The sequence below is a fragment of the Mastomys coucha genome, unplaced genomic scaffold (assembly GCF_008632895.1).
Source record: "Mastomys coucha isolate ucsf_1 unplaced genomic scaffold, UCSF_Mcou_1 pScaffold13, whole genome shotgun sequence".
NCBI lineage: Eukaryota > Metazoa > Chordata > Mammalia > Rodentia > Muridae > Mastomys > Mastomys coucha.
This window is the reverse complement of record NW_022196895.1, coordinates 69998606-70012636: the sequence shown is the minus strand read 5'-3', so window position 1 is coordinate 70012636 and position 14031 is coordinate 69998606. Positions and strand designations below refer to the sequence as shown.

The window sequence follows — 14031 nt, the reverse complement described above, 5'->3', positions numbered from 1 at the left end:
AAAAGGGAGGTATGTTAGCATCCAGAACCTGCGGCGGATATGGGCGGGTCCACAGACCTGTCGCCAGGGCAACGGCCTCCATATTCCCAGAATCCATTGGGTTCAACTCCCACCTTTACCTGGGACTACTACGTCACAGCCTGTATATATGAGACAATTCCTTCATTTCTCTCTCTCTCTCCCCTCTCTCTCTCTGTGCCGCTATCCCCCTACTCCCTCTCAATTAAACCTCTTGCACGTGGAACTGTCTAAGCCTGGTGTCTGCAGACGCGTCCCGCCGTGACTCAAACCCATCAGTAACTTTGCTGCAATTTGGTTGTGAATCCTATTGTGAATGTCTGATATGCAGGCTAACTGATAAGTAACCCCCAGAGGGGTGGTGAGCCACAGGTTGATAACTGCTGTCTTGAATGATCTAGGAAAAAAAGAGTAAGCTGTGTCTTATCAACACCCAGAGGTGTCTCAAACATGGAAAGACAATGGAGAGTTCGGAAGGTATTATACATGGATGTCTCCAGCACCTCCTTCTAGCTCCCAGAGGATGAAAGGGAAAGGATGACCTGATAGAGAATATTGAGAATGCTGATCCGAGTTAGGCAGCAAGGGCCCCCTGGGTCCCAAGTTTCATAACAATAACTTTCGAGCAGCCAAAGTTTTAATTAAAATAGCAAGAGGATTCACTATCTTCTCTTGAGTGACTATAATCAATAAATCACTCCCAAGGCTGGGAGGCAGCGATGAGGCCTTTGCCGAAGGCTCCATGGCTGCTGTGGGCCTAGACAGAAGTCTAGGGAGATGGGGCAATGTGCCCACATCCTACATAACATGTTAGTGACATCACCCAACTCTGCCAGCCTCCGTCAACACTCCTCCCACTTACTCCATTTTAAGAAGCCCTGTATGGGTCTGTGTCAGCTCCTGCCATCTCTCAGCTTCTTCCCAGCTCGTCTTCAAAGGGGAGTTCTTTCCTCTTGTACCAACACGTTGATAGGCTTATTCTATTTCCTCGGCTTTTTAAAAACTTTGAGCATTTATATATAATGGTATGCTCTCTGTCTTAGTCAGGGTTTTTATTCCTGCACAAACATCATGACCAAGAAGCAAGTTGAGAAGGAAAGGGTTTATTTGGCTTACTTCCATATTTGCTGTTTATCACCACGGAAGTCAGGACTGGAACTCAAGCAGATCAGGAAGCAGGAGCTGATGCAGAGGCCATGGAGGGATGCTCCTTACTGGCTTGCTTTTCCTGGCTTGCTCAGCCTGCTCTCTTATAGGACCCAAGACTTCCAGCCCAGGGATGGCACCACCCACAAGGGGCCCTACCCCCTTGATCACTAATTGAGAAAATGCCCCACAGCCGGATCTCATGAAGGCACTTCCCCAACTGAAGCTCCCTTCTCTGTGATAACTCCAGCCTGTGTCAAGTTGACACACAAAACCAGCCAGTACACTCTCCCATCACAAGGAAATGGGCCGTGTCACTGTAAAGGAGACTTCAGAGTGCTCACCAAGCCAAGGAAATGGGCCGTGTCACTGTAAAGGAGACTTCAGAGTGCTCACCAAGCCCCGTGGGAAGCTTCTTAGTCAGATCCTTTGCTTTCTGAGAGCCATTTTTTGCTGAGTTGGGAAGGAGAGCCTCAGAGAAGCTGTGCTCGTCCACCATTTTGATTACTTCATCCGGCGTCACAGTCCCAGTTGGCAGAAATGGCGTGGAGTGTTCTGTAGGCCAAGGTCCCACGCTCGCTTTAGTTAGAGCCAGGCTGACCTCTTGTGAACTAACTCAGGCACTGAACAAGCAGGTACCAAGGCGAATGTGTAGCTGGGTGACGCGTGAAATGGGTGCATTTTCCATTGCTAGATTAGATAAAATTCAGGGTCGTCTTTCCCTTGCATGACTTTAATTGTGGAGATTTTTCTCCTGTTCAGTATCTCAAGAAGTCATGTAGACTCATACATCAGTGAAGGAAAATAACTACTCCTACAGGAAGATGGGAGTAAGAACATGGGGCATGTGACAGGGAAGAAATCTGCTGTTAACTGTTTCTTGTTATGTAAAAAGGAATATATAAATAACAGCAGAATAATAATGAGAACAGCCTGGAAGCCTTGCTGGAGTAAACCCCCAGTTCTTCCTGCATCTCCATCTTCAACCTCCATCTTTATCTTAATAATATTAATAACAGTCAGACATGGCGGCTCATGTCTGTCATATCATCACTTGAGGGACTGAGGCAGGAGGGTTACTCTGTGTTTGAGGTCAGCCTGGGGCACATAGTGAATTCCATTCAGCTTGGGCTGCAGAGGGAGAAGCTGTCTTCAACAAACCAAAAAATAACAATGATAATTGTCTAAATTATCTCCCCCATGAGGTAAGTCCCAATGTTTTCAAATAGCACGCTCTGTCTATGTCACCATCCCCATGACCACAGTGACGTCACAGCATCATCGCCTCTGTCAACACACAAGCGGAATTCTCCATCTGTTGAGCTGGGCACCGAGGATGAAAACCCTGCTTTCGCTCCAAAATTTAGAGTCCAGGGTGTCATGAGCCATGTGTGGGCAGTGAGACTCTTGGTGTGAAATTTCAAATCCTTCTGACTGAAGACCGTCCTCCCCTCAGCCAGCGGGGGCGCAGCTGAGGATGCTTGGTAAATTCAGAATCATGACAAGCCTAGAACTTCAGTTCTTTCAAAATGGTGGTGCCTCAACCCACCAACCTCAAGTCTCCCTGGGTACCCTTGCAGGGTTGCAGGTGTATGTGTGTGTCTATGTGTGTCTATGTGTATGTGTGTGCATGTCTATGTGTGTGTGTCTATGTGTGTGTGTGTCTATGTGTGTGTGTGTCTATGTGTGTGTGTCTATGTGTGTGTGTGTCTATGTGTGTGTGTGTCTATGTGTGTGTGTGTGTCTATGTGTGTGTGTGCATGTCTGTGTGTGTCTATGTGTGTGTGTGCATGTCTGTCTATGTGTATGTGTGTCTGTGTGTGTCTATGTCTGTGTGTGTGTCTATGTGTGTGTGTGCATGTCTATGTGTGTGTGTGTGTGCATGTCTGTGTGTGTGTGTGTCTATGTGTGTGTGTGCATGTCTGTGTGTGTCTATGTGTGTGTGTGTCTACGAGTATGTGTGTGTGTGTGTATGTCTGTAGATCCACTTTGAATTACCTGTTTTTAAAATTCCTATAGATCAGGGTCTTAGGCACATTGCAAAAAGGATGGTTGGAGTCCCTAGAACTTGGAAGAAGCAGATGAACACTGGGAAGCCTCCCCTTGGACAGGTCTTTCGGTGGGCAGTTCCCATGATTCAACTGGAGAACAATAGGATTTGTTACCAGTGTGTTCAGCATCCTAAAAGCTTTTGAAACAGTGTGAGTGGTTAGAGCAGAGAGTGGAGTAGCCCTAATGGGAACAGCACCATAGAATCCATTTACTCAGTCAGTGCACACAGCTGTGCTAAGGTCTACATGGTCACTCTTATAACTGTCCAAAGAGGCAGCTCAGAAACATAAAATGGCTTCTCCTCGGTCACACAGCACACCGCTGGCAAGGGTAGATGTCAGAGTGTCTCATTAGGAAGCTACTTTCTGTTGCTCCTAGGTTACTTAATTTAGGAGTACACGGCTCATCCTTAGAAGTTTCTAGAAATGACCCTTAGGCCACTCCTTTAGGCCCCCCCCATGATGGTGCCTTTGGGCCTACGACATGGTTGCAGTAGAGATCCATGTACCTATACATACAAAGATTTTGGAGTTGTAAATTCAGTTAACAAAATGCAAAACAAATCTTTCCGCCTTGAAAAGCCTTCTGCCGTATCTCTCAGGCTGCAGAATAGATGGAAAACTGGGCTTTGAGGATTGTGGCTGAACCATGCATTTTGATTGTGAGTTTGTGGTCTGCAAGTTTTCAGAAGTATGGGTGTAGGGCTAGGGCCTCTCTTACCCAGGTCCGGGGAAAGTGTTGCCTTCAGGGATGACGACAGATGGCTCTTACCCAGGAAGCATGGCCTTGGGACTGTACTGAATTCACATGAAGTTCCAGTGCATCTTCAAGTTCAACTCTGTGGCTTGACCTCATTTTTTTTTCTGTAATAATTCGATTTTAAAATTACCATTTAGAATGAAATTACTAATCCCTAAACTGAGAGAGAACACTTGATTTTTTTTTTGAATCAGCATATTTCAATTCGATTGGGCAATGTAGGTTCAAGCTTTAAGGCTTAACGGAAATAGTTTTTACCATCGAGCCAGTTATCAGTAGCTTTTCCCCCATGCCCCATCGCCATTCGAGAGGACGCTCATGCAAAGGAAAGCATGCTTTCTCATTTTAAACACTTCAGGTCAAAGATAAAGGATTAATTTCCCCAACACGTGTAGTTCCTTCACTAGCAAACTAATGAAAATGCAGCAAGTCAGGAGGACCAAGACAGGAGAAATCCATCAAGGGGATGGAAGAACCAATGCTGGGAGCGCCAAGATTCCCAACCCTACCAGTGATTTTTAAGTCAAAAATCAAAACAGCAAGTGGTGGTTTGCCTTTTCAAAAAGACAACACCAACATTTCATTGGAAAAAAAAAACAAAAACAAGAACAAAAGCAATGGTGTTTTATCTTTTTAAAAACAACATTTCATTGTGGGGGGTGGAGGGACAAGAACAAAACCAACGAGTAACATAAGAAGACTGACCCTCTCAAGTGGCAGAAAGTGTCAGTGGGAATGATTAGCTGGAGTGGGACAGTCATGACTGAACAAATTTAAGGACATTGACTGCAGACTGGAGAGATGGCTCAGTGGTTAAGAGCACTGACTACTCTTCCAGAGGTCCTGAGTTCAACTCCCAGCAACCACGTGGTGACTCACAACCATCTGTAATGGGATGTGATTCCCTTTAGTGGTATGTCTGAAGATAAGAGACAGTGTACTCCTGTACATAAAATAAATATTCTTTTCTTTTTTTCCTTTTTTTTTTTTTTAAAGAGTACTGGCAAGCAACTTCTAGAAATTTATTCTAAGGAAACTGAACTAGTGAGGATTCTCTAAAAGAACAAAACCATTAGTAAAGAACTCAAAACTTTTTATCGGCTTATCAAGGTTGTCAGTAACTATCTTGCACGGATCATTTCAGAAGTTGGTTAATATTACCATGGAGCTCATTGTTTTTCTTTGCCAATTTATCCAGAGAAGCTAGAAGCAACTAAACAACATCTTCAGTTTTCTCCCCCTGCCCCAAAACTGTTAAAAGTTTATATACAGACTCACCAAATTCATTGCCTCTCACAATTGGTAAATCAGGCTAATCAAATGCATTTGCCTTCGTAAGTCTGTAAGATAGTTTACACCATGTACTTTCAGTAACCTCTGAGCTTCTAGAGGAAGCTTCAGTAACTAGACAGGCAATCTGGGCTATAGACATATGTGTGTGTACTTATATTTATCATATACATGTAAATACATCCATACATATACACATACACATAGTCATACCTATAATTTGAGGTGGGAAGATCCACCTTTAATCTGGGCCACACTTTCTGATGGCAACCTAGAGAAAGGACATAGAAGTCGGAAGCTTCTTTGTTCTTCACCTGTTGGCCATTGCTCTTGCTGGCAAATTCATTCCTTCACTGGCATTAGAGCTTACCGTGTGTGTGTGTGTGTGTGTGTGTGTGTGTGTGTGTGTGTGTGTGTGTGTGAGAGAGAGAGAGAGAGAGAGAGAGAGAGAGATTTTAGAGTGGCTTACAGGGTGTGGTCCAGCTAATCCAACAATAGCAGCATACCAAGGGAAAGTCCAAAATCCAGTAGTTGTTCAGTATAAAGGTTGGATGTATCAGCTGTTCTTCAGCATACTCTGGAATTCCGAAGAAGTGGCTGTAATGCCAGTGAAGGAATAGCGAGTCAGCAAGAGCAAGACATTGGGATTAAAGGTGGGTCTTCCCACTTCAAATTATTTAATTTAGAGAAAAGTCCCTCAAGAGTGTATCCAGGTTGGGCTTTAGATTATTCTAGATGTGGTCAAGTTGACAACCAAGAATAGCCCCTTGCCAACTCAGCACACAGTTATATCTCTTTATGTCATGCTTAATTTCCAAATGTAAACCATAACCAGGTTGTAATTGTGCCTAACGTGATATAACTTTTACAATTACAAATTACAAAGACACAATTATGTCAGGCAGTGGTGGCACTCACTTTTAATCCCAGCACTTGGGAGGCAGAAGCAGGCAGATTTCTGAGTTCGAGGCCAGCCTGGTCTACAGAGTGAGTTCCAGAACAACCAGGGCTACACAGAGAAACCCTGTCTCAAAAAAAAAAAAAAAAGACACAATTACAAATGTATTATAAATCTTAGAGTAGGTGGCAATGTCCCTTGAGGGACATTCTTTTGATATATCTCAAAACTTAAATATGATAACCACTGATGCTCTCTCAAGTAATGGTTCGTTATATGACAAAGAAATTGAGGAAAACTCACTGTACAACATATCCGTACAAATACATTCTTAACAAAACATGACAGAAACACTCACGTCAACTATAATCCTTGTTCCTGCAGCTAGTCACATGGCTTTAGCTCGTATTTATAACTACTTTCCTTTACTGCCTGTTTTGTATTTCCTACCCCCTCAGGAAGCACCTCAGTAGGTCTTGGGTCTTTTCCTGGAGGAGTGGCCAACACCTCTGTGCCCTTTGTCATCTTTCTTGGGTGAAGTTGTTGTCGTTTTCCATTGACATTCATCGCAGGACATGGTAGCAACCAAGAGAATCCTGAAAGGATCCCCTGTACTCCAGGCATAACCTTTCTTCCCTCCATTGTGGAGAAGCAATCCAATTTCCCCTTGGTATTTTGGGTCAATCATTCCTTTTAACACTGTTCTTTCTTTCTCAGTCTGTTGGTTTAAGGGCATCAGAAACTCAAAGTGGCCAGGGGAAAGTCTGAGCTTCCAGTGCAATGGAATGTCTAGAATTCTGGCAGAGTGTTCTGGCAGGAGTGTTCCACTCTCTGGAACAAAAACTAGGCCAGCATAACTTAAGGTCCCAGGAACAGGAATCAAAGCTCTCCCTCATGGGTCACTAAGGGTGACAGTAAGTGAAACCATTCCCTCTTCCACCCCCTTGTTTCCAGGACCCCCGGATCTGGCTATGGAAGAAACCACACCATACACTGGATGCTGATTCAAAGCATACGCTGCCTTCTGGAGAAACCTGCCCCTGCCCTCCAGGCTGCTGCACCTGATTGGCTCTGTAACTGTGCCTTTAAAAGGCCACTTCTGTCAGGACAGCTGCTTGGGGATGGTGGGGAACGTAGTAAAACCAGTGGATTCCATGATCACGGTGAGAAGGAACACTGAGTGTAATACCATGCAAAACATAATTTTCTATAGTCCCATTTAAAACAAACAAACGCATTTAAAAATGTCTAATTGGAAAACCTAAAGTTTTAAAGAAAATTTATTTTTTTCAGGAAAGAAATGTTCTCTCTTCATTCTATTATTGCAAGATGGTCTTTTTGACTTGTTCGATGACTTGAAGCTTTATCAGACAAACACAACAGGTGTATGTGAGTTTGACTGTATTTCCTTTGTACTTCTGCGTTTATGGAAAAATGACCGTAAGGTCTTGCACAGAAATACATAAGACTTGTGATAGCTGGGCACGGTGGGACACGTCTGTCAACCTAGCACTTGCAAGACTGAAGCACAATGATTGTGAGTCTGAGGTAGCCTGGGCTATACAGCAGGACTTAGTCATAAAGGCAAATAGCAAAAAAAACAGAGAATCCAAAAGAAGAAAATAAATGGCTTTTGTGCCAGATGTTGCAGCCATCGCTAGCCCTTTGTGTTGGTTCAGATGCTCAATGAAGGTTGGATTAAGAAGCAACGGAAACATTAGTAAGGTACACACATTGGTGTCTGGAAGTGTGTTTACAGAGATGACTAAGGGGAGGAGACTCTCCCTGGAGCTGCCTCATTCCATACACCGGGGGTCTAGATAGGATAGAGCTGGGCAAGAAGATAGCCAGCTAATGCTGGGCTCTTTCTGTTTTCTGACTGTGGTGGTGTGAGCTGCCCTGCTTGGTTACACCCACCTCACCATGACAGACTCAAATCCCTGAAACTTGGCAGAAATAAATCCTTCCCCCCTTCAGCAGTTTCTCTCGGACATTTGTCAAGTGACAGAAAGTCTAACACACCCTTGTGTTAGACGAGATCTCTCTGGTTTTTTTTTTTAATGTAACATATTAAGATTTAAATATAGCTGGGTATTATGGCAGAAACTCATTGCCTTACAGTGTTGGGCTGTAACAAAATACCATACAGAGAAACTTATAAAGATCAGAAAGGCTGGAGTAGTGAGGTTAGAGTAGTTGAGGCTAGAGTAGTGCTTTAGTGCTTAAGTGCTGTAGCATTTTCTCTGTCCAATCACATTAGGGCAGTGACAGGCCTGTGATTGGACAGGAATAGAGAGGTGGAACGAGAGTTGGAGGAGGAGAAGGGTCAAAGGAGCAGGAGGAGGGTCGGGATCACGGAGACAGATGATGAGGACGAGCCTGACCCCATAAGCTTATACAACCAAGCAAAGGTTTTTACAAAATAGATTAATTGGGTTAAAATATTGTTTTTATTATTTGGTCCTGAAATTATTGTATTGGCATCTTGTAAATTGTGATTTTATTATTATATAAATTTGATTGGATATTAAGGCCTTAAGAGTCATGCTTTACTTACTAGGTCTTAGGCACTATTTAGATGAATGAGTGTGGGGATGAGTAAAGAGTTGCATGTGAGCGAGATGGAACTTGCTGGGAGAAAAATAACAAAACCCCGCCAGAGCTTAGTATTGAGGCCGAACGGTACCGGCTCCAAAACATGGCCCAGAGGGAAAGTGAGTTTGTGGGGTGGATTCATTTTTTTATAATTCCTGCAACAGTTAAGAGCACTTGCTCTTGCAGGAGACCCTGATCTGGTTCCCAGTACCCACGTGGTGACTCACAACCACCTGAAACTCCAGTTCCAGGAATGATAACCTCTCCTGAGCTCCATAGGTACCAGGCATGAGGCACATACATACAAACATACACATATATACATACCATACACATACATATACACATGCACACAGAATAAATACATTTAAAAAGAAAAAAATTAAAAAGAACACAAACGTTTTTCTCATATCTAGAGAGGCTGGGAAATCTGGTGTCTGGCAAGGTACTGATACCGTTCGTAAATGTTGACTTTTTGTGTTTCCACACATGTTAGAAGAGGACCCATTCTGTCCTGGTGGGGAGGGTGTGTTAGGGCAGGGTGGCTCACAGGCTAGCCTGGAGGCAGAGAGAACACGGGCCCCAGCAGGCTTTCTGTTTTATTCAGTGTGGTTCTCCAACCTGGATGGTACTGCCCACACGCAAATGGCCTCCTCTCCTTTTCATCCCTGGAAACATCCTCCCAGCTGTGCACAGCTGTGCTTCACCGATCTCCCAGGCCCTTTCCAAGCCAATCAAGTTAAGATTAACCATCATTCTCTCCCAAAGGCCCCACTACTTAGTGCTGTCACCTTGGAGTTTAAAATCCTACCATGTCATTTTAGGGAGGCATAAACATACAGACTATGTAGCACTTATTAATCTATACTCCCACAGATAAGAGATGTACAGTGCAGGCGTTAACATATAGCTTTATATAGATGTTACATTTTCCTTTGGAATGAAATTATTCTACTAAAAGTAGACTGTCTTTTGACATTGGTTGTTGCCTAGGACTGGGAGTAGGAATGTCTTAGATCAGTCCTTTCTCCTAAAATGGCTGTGTTAGAAGCATATGGAGAAGTGCTGACTCACAGGGCCTGAGATATAGAAGGGCTCTGTATGTCTGGAGACTCCAGCCTCCCAGGGAGATGATTTTTTAATTACTATTCTGTAATAAGAGAATTCATTGGAGATTCTTCAGTTGTCTGCGTTTTAAAACAAAAACAAGGTCTTATCTAGCCCAGGTTGGACTTGGATACCATGTAGCCAAGGCTGACCCTAAAATCTTGACCCACCCTCTCTCAGCCTCCTTTCACCACTGCTGAGATTAGAGATGTGTGTGGCATTGCACATTCATTAGGAATCTTTGGAAGGGTCTGTCCTGATTAAAGGCATCCAGGTGTGCTCAATCTCTTGACATTGCCGCATCAACACAGTTACACTTGAGAATCATGCAATCAAGTTACCAGTCTCCTGTGACAAATTACTAAGACAAAAATAACAAATAACCCTCGTGGTATTCTAAGTAAGTTTACAATTTTGTGTCCGTCTGTATGCATCACTATCCTTGGCTATGTGTGACCCATGGATTGCAAGAAGGTTGGAGGATTCTCATTAGACTAGTCTGGCAACATTAGGAGTGATGATTTGGAGCAGAATAAACCTGGAGCCTGGGAGGCTACTGTACTTATTTAGGTTGAAAGTTGTGCAGACAGGGCCTCAGTGCCTGTCACTTCTTGCTTCCTGATGGTTGTCAAAGCCGAGCTTCATGCAGAAGCCTAGGACCCAGGACAGTGTTCCCACACATCACAATACTTAGCTCCAGGAATGAATGATGTCTGCAATGGATCCCACTTGTCAAGAGTTTAGTATCTGGGGTGTGTTAGGCAAACTCAACACAGGGCATGCTTTCCTCTGGTCACATTGTCTTTGGCCTGTCCCCAACACTGCTTCTGTCACTCACCTAAACGAGCTGTCTCCTATACAACAGCCACCTGAGGCAGGCCAGGCCATTGTGGAGGGAAGGTCAGACCCCCCTCCTTCACCTTTACTTCTGAATATGGTTCTGCTCTCTCCCCCTCTCCTGGGTTACACACAACAAAAACCAATACTTTGAGCACAGCAATCTTTCCCATTGGGCAGCGAGGTCACCTCAGAGCCCTCTTCTTCATAAACACCAGAGAGGGCCACTCTTACTGATTAGCACCGTGATTTTGATCCACAGCCAGAATTTCCTTCCCCATGGATGTCAGTTCTATCCAGGATGGTACCCACTTCACCACAGTCCTTTGAATTTTTGGCATGCCTGGGGTTCTATCTGGCACAGGGACCAGACCACTAGTCCTGACTTCTTTCTTCAGGAGGTGAGGTTAGACGCACATCCTGAGCCACAATTCAGAGGTGTGACTTTTGGAGAGAGTTTGCGCCCTGGAAGTTTTGAAATCTTTATAGACCCAAAACAAGTCTTGGGCCAGATAGTTGAAATAGAAATAGAGATCTCTCCACCTAATATAACCCTGATTACAGCACCACACAGGAGAGAGCAACGGTGCCTTTGTCCTCCTGGAGTTTTGCCTCAGGAAAGAGACGTCGTGGGGCTGTGAAATGAACCTAACATTCCAGGCACCCTAAGCAAATGCTAAACAAAATGATCAGAAAGGATGACAAGCACCACCAGAAGTCAAAATACACAGGAGCAGATAATTTTAGAGACAGCAGGCAAGCACATGCACCCGATTTATCACTGTGTCTCTGGCTGTGGTCCCTCGAGTGCCAGATGATGGAGAGGCAAGCCAGGTGCAGTGGAATGAGCAGGCAGGAGGAGGTGGTACTCTGCTGGCCTGGGTGGGCCCATCGAACCTCCCGGGACTGGCTGCCGCTCCGGGAGGCAGCAGGAGTGGGTGAGCAGCAGGCATACTCATCACCAGGAACATCCACGTGGTTCCTTTGTCATCATCCAAACTTAAACTCATCGACACCCACAGCCTCGAAATCCCCCGGGGAGGCAGCCGGCAGTGGATTGGGCCACTGTCACGTGGTAGAGGGTGGTGAGGGAGTGCTCCGTGAGGTTTCTCCCAGTGACTTCACAGCAGATGACACGGGCTGGCTAGCAAAACAGAGAAAGATGAGAGGTGTAAGGTGTAAGAGTGGAGTCCATGTTGCCCACACACCGACCCCCCCAAATGTAGACTATTCTGGGCTTACAGAGCCTGAGCAGACACCAATCACGCTTCCACAAAAGATAACTGCTGAAAGCCTCTGTGGAACCTGTGATAGGAGAGGACCTAGGCTCACCGAACTCAGGGAATCCTCAGGATTTCCCCTCTACCGTAAGGCCATGCCGAGATAGAAATGAAAGACACAAAAGTCTGAGGCGAAGGACATCATGCTCGACACCCCCTTTCCACCATTATTGCGGCTACGAATATATGCAGGATGGGGAGGAGCTAAGGTAAACTGCCTTAGCAGTACCTGGGGCTGCTTGAAAGCAGAATGAGGCGACCTTGCTACCTTGGAGCTCCCTGTCTGCCGGGGGTGGGGGGTTGGGGGGAGCACTCTTGAAAAGAGCTTAAGGAGAGAACAAAATGTCCCCATAGGAACTGACTTCAGGAAGCCATGGTAGCTACCCCCCCCCCCAGGCTTTTATTCTTTGACTTCTTCCTTCCCTTGTTACAACATCATCTCTTATGCCCTGGCTTTGAGAGAGGGTCCTGCATGGAGTACCACACTCTCTCAATTCAACTCTTTCTTCCTCATGGCCATTGCTCCCCCTTAATACAAACCATCTCTCGCCCTTGCTACATTTCTTGCTAATCGCTCTCTTTAACCTGAGTATCTTTAACCCTGATCCTTATCCAGCCCCACAATTGAGTAGTACACAGTTTATATTTTCTTCCAGTTAGGAAAAAAAAAGTTCAAATAGCCAGATTATTTGCAACAATGTAGCTTCCAAATTGTAGCTTTGAGCCCTCTAGGCAGAGGTGATGCTCTGGCTAGCATTTGTAACACCTGGGGTCCTCTAATACAGCAGAAACAAATGAACAAACACTCCGACGGTCTGATGCCCGGCATGCATTTCTAGGCACCTCAGGAATCTCTTCTGCACTCCAAGTACTGTAGCTCCCACTCAGGCTCTCGGTGGCTGCTGGCTTCCTTTTGCCTTTGGGGTTGTCTGTAAAGTGTTCTTCCCTTTGCTTTTGGTAGAGTTGCTTCCTTCTTAGTCTCCAGGACTTGGCTTCAAGAAACAAAGGTCTTCCCTGACTGTCTTATTTGGTCTATTTTATTAAAATGGGACGTCACTAGTTATAAGATACACCATTATTATTTTTTAAAGGTTATGTTTTATGTGTAGGAGTGTTTCGCTTGTATCCGTGTGTGTATGTGTGTGTGTGTGTGTGTGTGTGTGTGTGTGTATACTATATGTACACCTAATGCCCATGGAGGCTGGGATAGGTCATCAGAGCCTCTGGAACCATGGGGGGTACTGGGAACTGAACCCAGGTTCTCTGGAAGAAGTGCTCTTAAGCACTGAGTCATCTCTCCAGCCTTACCCCCCCTCCCCCCACACACACCATTATTCTATGTTCAGCTAAGGAAGCAGAAAGACTACTTACTATTTCAAGCTCCATCTATTACAAGTTGGATCTTAATATCATAAATGTCAAAGTGTTAAAAACAGATTACAAGAATCCATGACAAATGGAACTTTCCTGCCATTTCTGTTATCCTACCGTGGTCTCCAATATGGCTCAGGCGGGCATCATTTTGGCCGTAACTTTGTTCTGAATTTCAGTTGTTAACGGAAAGGCACACGATAACGGGGGTGTGCGCTTCATTTGTGATCTCAGCCATCACTGTAGTCTGTGGGCCCTAACCGCTATCTTGTATGGGGTTGACCATGGCAAGATCGAGTACACACACACAGCGACCCAACACAGACACCCAGACTTGCATCTGTCTCTGTTCTTTACCCATTGGGTGACCCTGAACCAACAACTCCCCTTCCCTAGACTCTGCTTCCTCATCTCTCTGCTGGAAAGGATTGATTCTGGCTACATCTGGGAGCCCTATCTAACCCCCACACCTCAGGAACTGGGTAAGAAAACGTTAGCAACTGTAGCTTTGTTTTTTATGGGAGTGCCTTATTCTCATAAACACAACAGGGTTTTCATACGGTTCTTCAGCCACAATAGCATGAGTGGATTTCTTTGAATCCTGAGAAGTTTTACATGACACACCACCACCACCACACACACACACACACACACACACACACACACACACACACAGAG

The 14031-nt window shown here is 45.0% G+C and overlaps 1 long non-coding RNA gene across 1 annotated transcript; it reads left to right on the top strand.

The window, feature by feature from the left end:
• The first annotated feature begins 2535 nt into the window (after nucleotides 1-2535).
• On the top strand, nucleotides 2536-7429 carry LOC116087724. Its single transcript, XR_004117586.1, has 2 exons — nucleotides 2536-2648; nucleotides 7118-7429. It is a non-coding gene; the product is annotated as an uncharacterized LOC116087724 (long non-coding RNA).
• Nucleotides 7430-14031: the final 6602 nt, after the last annotated feature.